The sequence below is a fragment of the Pteropus medius genome, unplaced genomic scaffold, assembly GCF_902729225.1.
Source record: "Pteropus medius unplaced genomic scaffold, Ma_sr-lr_union100, whole genome shotgun sequence".
In the NCBI taxonomy this organism is placed as follows: domain Eukaryota; kingdom Metazoa; phylum Chordata; class Mammalia; order Chiroptera; family Pteropodidae; genus Pteropus; species Pteropus medius.
The window spans coordinates 140000-155984 of record NW_024340755.1 but is presented as its reverse complement, the minus strand read 5'-3'; the positions used below and the strand labels follow the sequence as shown (position 1 = coordinate 155984).

The 15985-nt window shown below is 38.9% G+C and overlaps 1 pseudogene; it reads left to right on the top strand.

Annotated features, from left to right (window-relative positions):
* Nucleotides 1-583: 583 nt before the first annotated feature.
* LOC120581692 (zinc finger protein 160-like) overlaps nt 584-15985 on the top strand; it is a 37017-nt pseudogene continuing 21615 nt past the window's right edge.

Below are 15985 nucleotides of genomic sequence, written 5' to 3'. Positions count from 1 at the left end.
ACCTGTTTCCCACCCCTCCCCACATCCCGCTCACTGACACCCAGTTCCTGCTGGGTTGCTGCAGTCCGACAAGCAGTACCTGCGTGCAACCAGCCTGCAAAAATAGTTTTTGACTTAAATCTCTTTAAACTTGTTAAGCGGAAAACATTTTAGTTTCCAACACAAGTGGCTCAGATAACTCTAATATTTTATTTTCAAACTGTTAGACATATTAACTTAAAATGGGGCGGCAGCTTCACCTGGGACTAAAGACACCCTAAAAAGTCTTGGGTGCTAAGCTCTGGAATTCCCAAGCCCCGCCCCCATCTGAACCTTAACGCGATTTTCTTTTCACTTCGTCGCGGACACTCCGCATGCCTGACACCTCAAACCGTTCCGCTTTAGGCTGCTCGACTCCTCCCCCACTCCTCCTCCAAGCCGGTGTGTCGGCTTTATTTTTCTTCGTGGTCAATGTGCAGGCCTGGTCTCTTCCCCGACCCCGCCCCTTGTCCACGTTCCTCCACCCCGTTCCCGCCCCTAAGCCCTTCGCCCCCTTCCCGAACATGCGCATGCCTGAACTCTCCAGGACCCGCCCCACCACCATTTCCTCATCTTACTGGAGGGCATTTGCTCAGGTCTGATCCCTCACCAGGCGCAGGTCGCAACATGACCCTCTTTTCCCTCCGCATGCCAATTTTGCAGACAAGGGAACGAAGTGCTGGAAGTGGAGATTCAGCTATCACCGTGAGTTTCCGTCTTTGTAACATAAACCTGCTTTTCACAGCCTCCCTTTCTTCTTGTAGGGGTCTGGGGTCGCCGTGGGCCTTATCTTCCCCTCAGCCAGCCCTTACCTCTTTATTTTCAGGTGTTGCAGTTAGGGCCGAGCGCTAACGTTGGCGTGTGAAATGGCTCCGGGGTTGCCCTCTGCGGTCCGCTTCTCTGTCTTTTGTCGATGTAGATCTGCCTTTCACCTGTTTTCCTTCGTAAAACCCTTCCCTGACCTCTCGGCCGGTCAGGCGCCCTCACAGCATTCCGTGAGGTGGGTTCGCGGCCGCGCCTTGCTCTCGCGGTCCCTGAGGCAGCGCCGACCATCCCGGCCCAGGAGACGCCGCATCTTCTCCCTAGACTTGGGATTCTAGGGCCCCCAACCCTCTCCTGAGACAGCCTCCCGCGTCCTGCCCTCGCGTACCCCTGAGGCCCAGTCCGTCTGTTCCTCACGCCTCTCCTTCGTAACCACCTTTCCTCTGACGCCGCGGTCGTATGGGTGACCAAGGGTCTGCCCTGTGCTCTCCACTGTTCTTCCGTCCCACATTCCACTCCTGTGGGAAGTGTGCGCTTCGAGGAGGCAGGCTTCTCATTCCATACCACTCCTTCTCTGCGGGAGAGGGAACTACAGAAAGTGAGGGGAGAGTGAGGAGAACATGTCATTGTGGAGAATGAGTGAGGGACTTGCAAGGAGATAGTAAGAGTGAAAGTAGTGGGGAAGTAGCAGGAACATAGAAGTTTGGAGAAAATTGGGATTTCCAGGGAGATGACGGCGAGCAAACAGAGGAACCCGTGGAAGAACAAGGGTTCTGTAAGGTATCAGGAATTTCCAACTGGATAGTCACACCCCTAGGCCTTTGACTTCTTTAAGTGAAAGGTTTCGAATTCAGTCTTGTCCATTGCTCTTACGCATTCAAGTTAACACACCTTTGATGTAGGGGAAGTAATTAATGCCCCTCCCGACTTGACCACCCTCAAGAGCACATCGGCTTGTTAGCTGTCCTGTAAACTATCCCTGCCCCGCTTTTTCTCACTTTCATGTAATCTTATTTTACGTTCCTTTCTTAATTTTAAATGCATCAAAGAAACTACAAAATTTTTGTTTTCGGGACCATTTCAGATCTTGCTCCCCAGCATATGTTCTCAGTTTCGTGCAAATAAACTTTTGAGACATGAGGAGGAGAGGGGAACAAAAGAGTGGAATAGCAAAAATGGAAGAAACATGGAGGTAGATATACAAAAGGAGTGAGGGCTACACATAGAAGTGAGGAAAGATGGGGAGTTCACTTCATCATATGTATCCAATGGAAATGAAATATTTTGAAGAGATAACTGTGTTCTCATGAGCCAAAAATCAACCTAAAAGTGTTGACAGATGAATGGAGAACATAAATGTGATGCATATGTTCACACAATGAAATATTATTCAGCTGTAAAAATGAAGGAATGAGCAACGTAGAAGAAACAGGAGAACATTACGCTAAGGGAATTAAGCCAGACAAAAAGACAAGTGTTACGTGATCTCACAGTATTTGCTAACTAGAAGTCATACTCACAGGACCAGAGAGAATGGTTGTTACCAGGGGCTGTGAGTCGAGAAAATGAGGAGATGGTGGTCAAACAGGACAAACTTTCAGTTGTGAAATGAATATGATGCCACTTTTAAAGCACCACATCTTGAGTACACTTAATTGCACTGCACTACATACTTGGAATTTGCTGAGAGAGTCCTAAGGTCCTAAGTCCTAAGGTCCTCACCACACAGACATAAAAAATAGTCATTGTAAATTGAAGGGTGTGTTAATTTGGTTGATTATGATAATTATTCTACATTGTACATGTATTTCAAATGATCACATTGTATTTCTAAGTACACATATATTTTATTTGTCTATCATGTCTCAATAAACCTGAGAAAGAAAAAGCAGATAGGAGGTGTGCTAGCCTTGACTCTGGGCAGTGCTAAACCAGCTTCACATTAGTTACTATGCATTTTGCAGTGACATCTTTTGTGCCCCCTGACTAGGAAGTGCCACTCAAATAATCAGGGTGGGTCCAGCCTCAATATTTAAAGTGCTTCAGGTGACGCTAATCTGTATCCATCCTTGAGCAAAAGGCTCTCGGTCTTCCATTTCTGGGGGCGGAGATCTGAGGTGAGTTTGAGGGAGCTTTTCCTCTGCTGGCGGTTAGTTCATGGCCAGGGCTGTGACCTGAAGGGGATTTTCAGGCCAGCTTAAGTGCCTACTGCTGCAGTGTATGTGAAGGTGTGACCAGAAGGGCAGCATGATCTGAAGAAAGGAGAGTGGAAGCTTGCTTGTTGGTCCCTGAATGTGTACTGTGGCAGGGGCAACGAACACCATCTTTTCCACCTTGTGAGGTCTTTTCTTTCTACATGCTTGCGGCAGAATATGGGGATATATTGATAAACAGCATATTTTCAACTTTCCAGACTGACTTCTAAAGACTTGTTGCCTGAGGAGGAAGCGAAAGAAAGGGGTTCAGCTATGGCTGTTTCTCAGGTAAAGTCATATTCTTGGTTAATTGTTGTTTCTGTCCTTCCTAATTGCCCTTTGACTTGCTATTCTTCACTGACTCTGAATCTTGATGTTTTGTTTGTTGATACTCAACCTGGGTCTTTCTCAGTCCCTCTCATCTCTAGTTAGATTCCATCTCACTGTGATTCAGTGACATGGGACTTGTGAAGAGGCTCCACTGGGCATCGTCCTGGGCAGGGAGGGATTCATGCCCTTGGATTCAAGTTGGTGTGTGGACCCCGTGGCATCAGTGCAGTTGCAGTGGAGATTGTTCAGGGGCCACATCCTGGTGCACTGTCATCTCTGTTAACCAGGATAAAAGATTATTCACATAGATGTCGTGTATTGATAAGCACAAATACCTCCTTTCTGGAAAAGGGACCAGTAGGGGACATCTTTCTGACTGCTTTTATGATGCTTTTGAAGCTAAAGGAGTGAGTCATTGACTTCAAAATCTTCATGATTGGGAATGGAGTGGAAAGTTCACAGACATACATTGGTGACAGGGGATGTTTTATTCCGTCATCCATTTTAAAATAGGAAATCAACCGTAATGTCTGACAGTTGGAGATTCTTTAGATCGTTTTTCTCAATCCATTTCTCGGAGGTTGCATTTTCACCCTCTGGATTGTGTCCTTTGACATACAGAAGGTATTGTTTGATGTAGGTAAGGTTCCAGCTTTATTCTTTTGCATGTAGATATTCAGGGTTTTTTGCGTGGTTTGTTGAATGGAATGACCTTTCTCTGTTGTGTAGTCTGGGAGGCTGTGGAAAATCATTTGGTATCTATGCAGGGGTTTATTTCAAGGCATTCTCTTTTGTTCTACTGATTTAGACATCTGGATTCATGGGCAGTATCCCATGGACCTGATTAATCTTTGTAATGTTTTTCAGTGTAAAAAAAATGAAGACTTTTGATTTCTATTTCGAGACTGTTTTGGTTCCTCTGCGCCTTTTTTTTTTTTTTTTTGTTTGATTCCATTTGAACTCTAGCATTTTGTTCTGTTTTGTTTTGTTTTTCCCCATTTCTGGCAATATTGCCTTTGGAATTTTGATAAGGATTCCATCGAAGCTGAAGAATATTGGAGTAGCATGGGGATTTAAACAGTATTAAACCCTGCAATCCACAAGTAAGGGATTTCTTTCTATTTATATGTACCTCCTTTGATTCCCTTTTACAATGTTTTGTAGTTTTCGGTATTTAAGTCCTTCGCTTTCTTGGCTGTTTATTCCTACATAGGTCATCATTTATGATACTACAATAAATTGGCTTTAAAAAATTTTTTAGGTTGTTTATTGCAACTTTTCTAACATACTTATCCATTTTGAACACTTTTGTGTCTTGAATCTTTATGGTTTTCTATTTGTAAGCTCTTTCATGTGGAAAAGAGAGAATTTTACTTTTCAATTTGGATGACTTTTCTTGTCATAATTACTCTGGCTAGGACTTCTAGTACTTTGTTGAATTATGTGCTGCAAATATGCATCATTACCTTTTTCCGCATCTTAGAGCTAAGGCTTTCAGCTTTTCAACATTTAATATGACCCTAGCCGTGTTCTTTTCAAGTATGGCGTTTATTATATCGTAGTAGTTTACTGTAAATAGTTTTTGAAAAATTGTTGAATTTAATTAAATGCCTGCTCTGAGTTAGTTGAGATCACATGTTTTCTCTTTGTGTTCATTCTCTTCATGGGGGTTAATTGATTCATTTTTATATGTTGAAACGGTTTTGCCTTACAGGAATAAATTTCATTTGGTCATGATGCATAATTGTTTTAATGTGCTGTTGAACTTGTTTTACTAGTATTTTGTTTTTGCATCAATACTAAATGAGTATTAGTATTTTTTTCTTATGCCATCTTGGGTTTGGTATCAGAAACATACAGACTCTAGAATGAGTTTGCAAGGGTTTATTCTTGAATTTTTTGGAAGATGTTTATCAGGATTATTGTTTTTTTTTTTATTACTGTTTGATAGAATTTAGCGGTGAAGCCATCTGGTAGGTTTTTGGTTTTTTTTTTTTTAATTCTTGCATGCTTTTGATTAGCACTTGAATCTCTATCTCTTGGTTCATATTTTTAATTTTTTTAATGATTGGTTTTTGTGTGTTATTAGGAATGTACTCATTGACTTCTAGAGTATGTAATAATTTCGTATTGTATGACTTACATTACCCTCTTAACGTTTAAAATTTTTCTGTGACATTAGTTAAAATGGTCCCTGTTTCATTTCTTTTTATTTATTTATTTTTATTTTTATTATGATGACATTGGTTAAGGAAATCCAGTCAGTAAGTTTCAGGTGTACAATTTAACAGGAAGGCATTGTGTGTTCATCACCCATAAGTAGGTTTGTTTCTGTCACCACATATTTGACCCGTTTTACCCTATCTACTTCCTTCCTATCTCTGGTAACCAGTAGTCTATTGTCCATGTCTATGACTCTCTGTTTGTCCTATTTGTTTGTTGCTTTTAGGTTTATATCCCACATATAAGTGATATCATGTGGTTTTCAACTTTTTCTGTCTGGCTTATTTCACTTAGCATGATAATATCGAGATCCATCCATGTTGTCGCAAATGGCAATATTTCGTCTCTTCTTATGGCAGAGTAATATTCCATTGTATATATGTACCACAGCTTCTTTAGCCAGTCATCTATCGTAGGATACTTTGGTTGCTTCCATGTCCTGGCCACCATGAATAATGCTGCTATGAACATCGGTATGCAAATATCTTTTCAGATATGGGTTTTCAAGTCTTTGGGGTAAATACCCAGTAGAGAGATTGCTGGATCATGTGATAGATCAATTCTTAGTTTTTTGAGGACCCTCCATACTGTTTTCCACAGTGGCTGTACCAATTTGCAGTCTCATCACCAGTGCATGAGGGTTCCTTTTTCTCAGCATCCTCTCCAACACTTGTTATTACTTGTCCTGTTGATAACAGCTATTCTAACAGGTGTGAGATGCTATCTCATTGTGGTTTTGATTTGCATTTCTCTAAGAGAGGTGTTCAACATCTTTTCACAGGTTTGTTGGCCATTGTATGTCTTGGGTGAAGTGTCTGTTTAAGTCTTCTTCTCATTTTTTGATTCGATTGTTTTCTTGTTGTTATTTAGTTGATGAGTTCTTTGATATTTTAGACCTTAGGCCCTTAATCAGAGGTGTTCCTTGCAAATATATTTTCCTATTTGGATGGTTGTCCTTTACCTTGTCGATGGTTTCTTTTGCTGTGTAAAAGCTTTTTAGTTTGATGTAGTCCCATTCATTTATTTTTGCTTTTACTTCCCTTGCCTTTGAGGTCAAACTCATAAAATCCTCAAACTCATAAAGTTCAAGTTCCAAGAGTTTAGTTCCTCTGTTTTCTTCTATGCGGTTTATTGTTTCAGATCTTATATTCAGATTATTAATCCATTTTGAGTTAATTTTAATGTGTGGTGATGGACAACAGACTAGTTTCATTCTTTTATAAGTGGCCTTCAATTTTCCCAGCACCATTTATTTAAGAGGCTTTCCTTTCTCCACTGTATGATTTTGGCTCTTTTGTCGAAAATTATTTGCTCATATAAACATGAGTTTACTTCTGGACTCTCGATTCTGTTCCACTGGTCCGTGTGTCTGTTTTTCTGCCAATACCATGCCATTTTGATTATTGTCACTTTGTAGTACAGTTGGAAGTCAGGCAGAGTGATGCCTCCAGCCTCGTTCTTTTTTCTCGGGATGGCTTTGGTGATTCATGGTCTTTTGTGTTTCCATATGAACCTGATGATTTTCTGTTCTATTTCTTTAAAAAGTGCCAATGGGATTTTGATGGGGATTGCATTAAATCTATGTAATGCTTTATAGGTAATAAGGTCATTTTAACTGTTTTTTTTTTTTTTTCCCAGTCCAAGAACACAAAATATCTTTCCATTTCTTTGTATCTTCTTCAATTTCTTTTAATAGGGTCTTGTAGTTTTCATCACATAGGTCCTTCATATGTTTCGTTAAATTTATTCCTAGGTATTTTATTCTTTTCGTTGTAATTGCAAAAGGAATTATTTTTCCACTTCTTTTTCTGACACCTCGTTGTTAGAGTATAGGAACGCTATGGATTTTTGAACATTGATTTTGTATCCAGAGACTTTACTGTATTTGCTTATTGTTTCTAGTAGTGTTCTTGTGGAGGCCTCAGGATTTTCTAAATAGAGAATCATGTCATCAGCAAATAGTGAGAGTTTGACTTCTTCCTTTCCTATTTGGATGCCTTTTATATCTTTCTCTTACCTGACTGCACTCGCTAGGACTTCCAATGTTATATTAAGTAACAGCGGTGATAGTGGACCAGCCTTGCCTTGTTCTTGATCTTAGAGGGAAGGTTTTTAGTTTTTCACCATTAAGTATAATGTTGCCTGACGGTTTGTCATACATGGCCTTTATTATGTTAAGATACTTTCCTTCTATATCAATTTTTTTTAAGTGGATACTGTATCTTGTCAAAGGTTTTTTCTGCATCTATTAATATGATCATATGATTCTTTTTTTGTTTTTTAATTTGTTTATATGGTATATCACATTAATTGATTTGCTTATGTTGAACCATCCCTGTTCCCCTGGGATGAAACCCACCTGATCATGGTGTATAATCTTTTTAATATGTTGCTGTATTCAGTTCGCTAGTATCTTATTAAGGAATTTTGTATCTGTGTTCATGAGAGATATTGGTTTGTAGTTTTCTTCTTTTGCGTTATCTTACCAAGTTTTGGCATCAGGGTAATATTGGCCTCATAAAATGAGTTGGGAAGTATTGCCTCCTCTTGGATTTTTTGGAAGAGTTTGAGGAGAATAGGTATTAAATCTTCTTTGAATGTTTTGTAGAATTCACTGGTGAAATCATCTGGTCCTGGACTTTTACTGTTTGGTAGGTTTTTGATGATTGTTTCAATTTCCATACTGCTGATCGGTCTATTTAGATTTTCCGGTTCTTGATTTGGTCTAGGAATGTTGTATCTTTCTAAGTACTTATCCATTTCTTCTAGGTTGTTATATTTGATGTTATATACCTTTTCATAGTAGTCTTGTATGATCTTTTGTATTTCTGCGGTGTATGTCGTAATGTGTCCTCTTTCATCTCTGATTTTGTTTATTTTTGTCCTTTCTCTTTTTTCTTTAGTGAATGTAGCCACGGCTTTGTCAGTTTTATTAACCTTCTCAAAGAACCAGCTCTTTGTTGCATTTATTTTTTCTGTTGTTTGTTTTCAGTTTCATTTAATTCTGCTGATTTTAGGCTTAATTTGTTCTTTTCTAGTTTCTTTAAGATGAAGCGTTAGGTTGTTTATTTGGGCTTGTTCTTGTTTTTTGAGATAGGCCTATAATGATATGAACTTTCCTCTTCTGACCACTTTTGCCATGTCACAAAAGTTTTGATATGTTGTACTATCATTATCATTCGCGTCTGTGTATCTCTTGATCTCTCCTTTTATTTCTTCTCTGACCCAGTCATTCTTCAGTAGCATGTTTTTAATCTCTGTGCTGGTGTGCAGTTTGGGTGTTTTTTGGTGAGTTTTGGATGATCAGCTTATTGTTGTTTCAAGAGGAGAAATCTGAAGATGTCTCACTCCTCCATGTTTCCAATATCACTTATCATTTTGTTTCTATCTATCTGTTGATCTCTCTTTTTAGTTCTCCTCTGACCCAGTCATTCTTCGGTAGCATGTTGTTTAATCTCTATGTATTTATGGTTCTTCCCGCTGTCTTTTCACAGTTGATCTCCAGCTTCAACCCATTATGGTCAGAGAATATGGTTGGTATGATTTCAGACCTCTTATGTTTGTTGAGGCTATTTTCGCATCTCAGTATGTGGTCTTTGAGAATTTTCCTTGTGAATAGAGAAGAATGTATAAGCAGCTGTTTTGAGATGGAAGGCTCTGTAAATGTCAGTTATGTCCAGTTGGTCTAATGTGTCATTTAAGGATGTTATCTCCTTATTGATTTTCTGTTTGGATGATCTGTCCATATCTGACCTTGGGGTACTTAGGTCCCCTACTATGATAGTGTTTTGGTCTTTTTCTCCCTTTAGTTCTGTTAGTAATTCCTTTATGCATTGGGGGCTCCCTGAATGGGGGCATAGAGATTAATAAGTGTTATGTCTTCTTGGTGCATGATTCACTTTATCATTATGAAGTGTTCCTCAGTATCTTTCTTTACCTTTTGTTTTTGAAGTCTATTTCCTCCAATATTAGTATCAGTATTCCTATTTTTCTCTCAGTGCCATTGGCTTGAAATATCATTTTCCACCCTTTCACTTTGGGTCTGTGTTTGTCTTTGGAACTGAGATGTGTCTCTTGGAGGCAGCACATTGTTGAGTTTTATTTTTTGATCCAATCTACAACTCTATGCCTTTTTATTGGTGAATTCTGTCCATTTACATTTACGGTGATTATTGAAATATTAGATTTTCCTATAGCCATTTTATCTTTTGCTTTCTGGTAGCTTGGTGTTTCCATTGGTTCCTTGTCCTTGTATGTCATTTTTTAATTTTTATTTTTTGGTTGGGTTTAGTGGATTTTACCTCTGGTTCTTCTTGTTTTATGTTATATACTTTAGTTCTAAATCTTTGGTGTGTGGTTACCATTACAAATATGTAGAGGATAGTTTACATATATGTAAGGGACACTTTATATATATATATATATATATATATATATATATATATATATATATATATATATATATATATATATATATATGTCCGTTTTCTTCCGTGTATGCCTTATCTCCATTGCCCTTTGTGAATTTGGATCTTTGAATACTCCCTATTTCTGTTATCGTTGTCTCAGTTTCTCCCTATGTATGCTGAACGTTATTATTGTTTTGTAATAGCAAATCTCTTCTTATTGTTTAAGCTTATAATGCCCCATTCTTAATAAGGGTTGCACTCCTCTGCTTCTATCTGCCTGCTAGTCACCTTACTCATAGTTATGTTTTGTTTTGTATTTTTTGTCATTTCGTTTTAGGTGAGCTGATCCCTTTCAGTATTTCCTGTAATGCAAGCCTCATAGTGGAGAATGCCCTCTATTTTTTTATGTCTGGAAAGCTCTTTATTTCTCTTTCATATCTAAAGGCGAGCTTTGCTGGATACGTTATTCTTGGCTGGTAGTTCCTTTCATTTAATAGTTTGAATATTTGATTCCACTCCATTTTGGCTTGTGAGGTTTGTGCTGAGATATCCGACGATAATCTACTGGGTTTTCCTATACATTACCGTCTTCTTTTCCCTGGCTGCCCTGAGAATTCTTTCTTTATCACTGATTTTTTATAATTTTAATACAATGTGTCTTGGTGAAGGCCTTTTTGGGATGAGATAATTGGATGTTCTGTTGACTTCTTGAATTCCAAGCTCCAGCGCATTCTTTAGATTCGGAAATTCTCGTCAACTCTTTGTCTGAAAATAGTTTCTAATCCCAGCTTTTTTTCTTCCCCTTTGGTAATGCCCATTATTCTCATATTTCCTCTCCTGATGGTATCAGCTAGTTCTTGTATTTCTCTTTCATTTTTTATTCTCTGGTTTCTCTTTTCTTCCTTTGGATTTATTTTTAGATTTCTGTCTTTGATATCACTGATCTCTTCCTCCATTTGGCCACCTCTATTTCCCAAGCCCGCTATTTCATTTTTCATCTCGTAGTGTGTTCGTCATCTCCGAAAGTTCTATTTGATTCTCTTTGAGGGTTTCAATCTCCTTGCTAAAGAACTCATTCTGCTGATCTAGTAGTTTTTTCAATTCCTGAAGTTGTTGATATGAATTGTTTTGGATCTCGTTGAGTTTTTCAAAAGCACCATCCTGAATTCTCTGTCATTTAAGTCACATATTTCTTTGTCTTTAAGCTTGTTTTTGTAGAGATTTTTCTCTTTCTTTCTGAGCTACCTTAACTAGTTGTTCATGGTGTTTCATAGGTCATTTCTCTGTCTGGGAATTAATGGAAGTGTATTCTGCTTTTTTTTTTACCCCCCAGCAAGAAGATTTATTATGTAAAGCTCTCTTTAACCTGTTGCTAAGTTGGCATTTTTCTTTTGGTTTCCAGTAGGTGGCGTCTAAGCCTCTTGGATAGTTGCTTTATATAAAGTCTTAATAATTCCTTTTCTTTTTCCTATAAATATGCATTCACGCCCACTACTCTCAGTCTCAGTCCCTGTCAGTGTTAATGACAGTTTCGGTAGCATTTGCTCAGATTCCTGTAGTGCTTCACAGTGTTCTGTCTTGGAGGATGTGCAGAGAAGGGCTCTCTGGGTTGGGGGATGAGGGCTGCAGCTCAGCCTCCCGTTTTGCAGTTGGGGCTTGTTATAATCAACTATTGCTCTTCTGCCGTTCCCACTTTTCCACTTTCTGCACTGATCCCTAGGCACTGTCGCTACCCGCCATACCTTCTCCTCTCGCCCTCCTCCTCCAAGGAGCTCTGGCTGTGAGAGGCAGCTTCTTTGTTTCTCCCAGTCTACCCAACTCCCAGGGTTCTGACCTGTGATAGCTCTTATGTACAAATCCCTTGCTCAGACGTGCTCGTGTGCGGGTTGGGTGTTTTTTTGTTGACTTTTAGATGTTCCCCTTATTGTTACAAGGGGAGAGTTCTGGGGACATCTCTCACTCTGCCATACTTCTCCCTGTTTCATTTCCGATTTATTTAAATCCTCCCCCTTTTCTTAATGTACATAAGGGTTTGTAAATTTGTTAATAGACTAAAAAGAAACAGGTCTTAGTTTGATTGTATGTATTTTCTAATCTCTTATTTCTGCTCTGATCTTATTTACTTCTACTAAAATATGGTTTACTTTTTTTGAGGTGTAAAATTTGATTTCTGATTTTAGCTCTTTCTCTTTTTTGTAAGTAAATCCACTTTGTACCTCTTAGTGCTACTATCACTGCATCCTGTAAACTTTTTAGTCTGTTGTAGTTTCATTGTTATTTCCATTCAGATTTTTAAAAAATTCTCTTGTGATTTCTGTGACCTATTGGTTGTTTAAGAATGACTTCTTTACTTTGCACATTTTGTGTGTGTGTGTTTCCTATTTGTTACTAGAGTTATTTCTTTGTGGTTAGAGAAGATACTTTTTAGGATTGCAATTCGTAAACAGTTTTTCATATTTGTTTTGTGCCTCACCTGTAATTGGTCATGGGAAAAGTTTTATTCATGCTTGAGAAAAGTGTTTTCTTGTGTTTGATGGAGTGTTCTGTATGTCTGTTAGACTCCATCGTTCTGTGAGGTTATCACTGTTCTGTTTCTCCGTGTATCTTGTGTTTGGTTGTTGTATCCATGGCTAAAACTGAAATAATGAGGTCTCATACGATTACTGTGCTGGTGCCTATTGCTATCTGCTTTTCTGCCAACATTTACCTCATATATTTGGGAGCTCTAATGTTATGTGCATCTCTAAAATTGTTAGAACTTTTTGGTGAATGGACTCTTTTACAGTTATAATGTCCTTTGCCTATTCTTTGTTTTTGTCTTAGAGTCTGTTTTGTGTCTTAGAACATAGCCACCCCAGCGCTCTCTAGGATATGATTTGCATGGAATATCTTGATTCCTCCTTTCACTAATAGCCGGTCTCTGTCCTTCGATTTGTGAATCTTCACAGTTGAGCTCTTAGACTTTTTGTCTCACTGAATCTGCTTTTTCCTCCTCTTTTCTCCTGGTCTCTGCTGAGGGAGGAGCGGTGGTCAGCCCCCTTTCTTTACTATAATTTCAGCGAAAATGCACCCACTGTTTCATGGTAATCAGAATGGTTGGTGAAATGTTTCTGGTTAATAACAAGTTTTTTTCCAGTTTCATTTTTGTTCTGATTTCTAATTATCAAAGAATTTTTTTCAAGTGTCCACAATTGTGAGAATTTTTGAAATCTTAATTTGTCAAATTGATGTATAACACTAATAATTCTTAAAATCTGAAATCCTTGTTTTATGAGTTAAATAAACCAAAACACTGTTTGGCTTTTGTTAAAGCCTACATGTCTGAATGTAAATGGAGAAAATTGTATTTATATGTTTCGGTAAGTGTTTATAGAAATTAGAACTAAGTAGTCTGTATTTCAGTTTGTATACGTTTTTTCTTGCCTTCTTTACTATACGGTCTTCAGAAATGAAAATAAGTACCACTGTTACATTTTTATTGACCCAAGATGCTCAAATACACATGAATAAAAATGATAATTTATAAAGTGATCCAAAAATATGTCAAGAGACAACTCTCAGTTAATTGGTTTGTTTATATCTGTGTGCATGCGTGCATGGATGGTTTTTAATAAAGTATACATTTTAAAAAAATAAAATATATTTTTATTAAAAGACATCATTTCTTAAGTTTTATATTTTTTGGCAGTTGAAATATCTTAAATATATTTCATGTTCTTAATGTTCTTTCTTAAACATGTTACTGATTTAACCAAAAGTAAAAATAGTGTCGCATTATGTGCCTGTGTATGGTCGTGCATGGAAACGTAATGACCTTTTACGGAGTTCACTGTCATTAACCTTGAACTAGATTCAAGTTTTCTCCGACAACGCTTTGCCAGTTTACTTCTGAGGTTTAGTCTATTATATAATTTTTATTTTTAGGTTCAGTCTAAACACCAGCATTTGAGTTCAGGTCTTTGCTAGATTAAATCTTAGATTTTTACCTGAGGCAAGTTTCTCAGAACGTCCCGACATGTTTTCTCCTCTGTGAGATGTGAACAGGCTTGACTGCAGTGAGCTATTATGTTGATAACTAGTTCAAATATGTAAAGCATTTAGACTAATGCACATAGGACATGTTCAAAAACTTTTAGTCGTGGCTGTTGTTATCCTCATCACAACATATGATTCTGAATTTTTTGAAAAGACGCTGTGGACTTTGTCTTCTCTAAAGACACTGCTCATGCTCTGGCTCATCTAGACACTGAGTATCACTCTGTGTAGAACATAATATCTATTCTAACCCTTCTGTAGAGACAGCCCAATGGTTAATTTTAATTGTAATTTCATGTATGATTCGCCAAAATGAGAGGGCCTCCCTGATTTATGGGCAGTCATAACCTTTTATGTGAAGTAATAGAAACCAACATTATGGACACATAACTTGCTCAAAAATATCTGATGTGGACCTGTCAGAACACTTCTCCTGAACTGATTTTATATCTCTCCACTTTTCTCATTCTGTGTGAAGGTAAGAACTGTCACCATTTCCCCATGCTGAAATGTGTTTTCTTTTCAGGGACAGTTGACACTCAACGATGTGTTCATAGAATTCTCTCAGGAGGAGTGGGAATGCCTGGCCCCAGCTCAGAGGGCCTTGTACAGAGAGGTGATGTTGGAGAGCTACCGGAACATGCGCTTTCTGGGTGAGGATGACTTTCTTCAAGAGTCCAGATCTGCCATGGGGGTTTCTCTTCCCTTAGGTGCTTCTTGGAAGCCCCTGCTTTGGGTGACTGAGATTGAAGCTTTGTTACTGAGACATAAAAAGGATTTATAAGGTGGCATCAGGATTTTAACCTCACCCTTTCTTCAATGATCTGCCCACATTGTATTACATAAAGGGTTGTTCCAAAGCTCAAATATTTATAAAGCCCTATGGTATTAGGGCTTAAAGGTATTAAAATATCTAATTTTTTCTTTTTTATCCCCATGAATTGATTAGTTTCTATAAGAGAGCTCACTATCTGCTTATGACACTGATCTCTCTGTGCAGAAGGAGACGAGGAGTTGATGGATTCGGGAATTATGTTTCTCGAGCTATCTGTATTATTCTCATTCCTCAGTTGACCAGATATCGGGGATTCTGGCAGAACTACAGGTCTTCATGCTGCTTTCTTCTTATGTGCAGGAATTTCTGTTTCTGATCTGTATATTGTCTCCATTTTGGAGCAAGGGAAAGCACCCTGGACTCTGGAGAGTGAGTCGAACATAGCACAAAAACCAAATCGGTGGGAACGTATCAAAGGTGTGAACACAGGTAAGAGCTCAGGGAGAGAGGAGGCCGCAGCCTTCGTCGTGTTTGTAAACTCGCCTGAAGCGAGAAAGTTCTGTGTTCAGACAGAAGTTTATTTATGGAGAACCATCAAAGGAAATTTTTCTTTCCAACTTATCACTTTGTCCTTCAAGGTGTAAAATTTATTTTTTCACCCTCAGTGGGGCTGCAGTTCAACAGAGACTCAGGCAGAGTCTTTATCATGGTCCCAACACTCTGTTCTGTGGCCCTTGTAAAGTCTTTGGTTCTCCAACTAGAGGAGCATGGGGCTGGCTGTGTGGCATGGTCTCTGTCCTCCTGGTCTCTCCTGGACTGGGTTCCATTGGATGCTCGGTTCTCAGTCCATAGAGAGCAGAGCTGAGGCCTTGCTGCCCTTCCTCTTGGACCCTTCCCAATCCCTTTCCCATTTCTTGTGATTGGAAGGTCTTATCAGAAGAGAGGACGCACTGTCTTTCTGTCCATTCCATCTGGCACCCCAGGAACTGCGTAAGGCTCTCCCCTGTCCTGTCTGCCTGTTCCGGTCCCTCAGCCATTTTTTCTGCATGCCCATGCTTTACACTTCAGAGGTGTGTGTCACAGGGAGGTGGTTAGAATCTTTTGTAACTGTTACTACGAAATCTCTAGAGACAGTGGACAGAAGAGAGCATCTCTTCAGTCCCCAGTCCTACACGGGGAGCACATTTCAGTCTTCCATGCTCGTAGCATGGTGTCTGTGGTGGCACTCACAGTCCCTT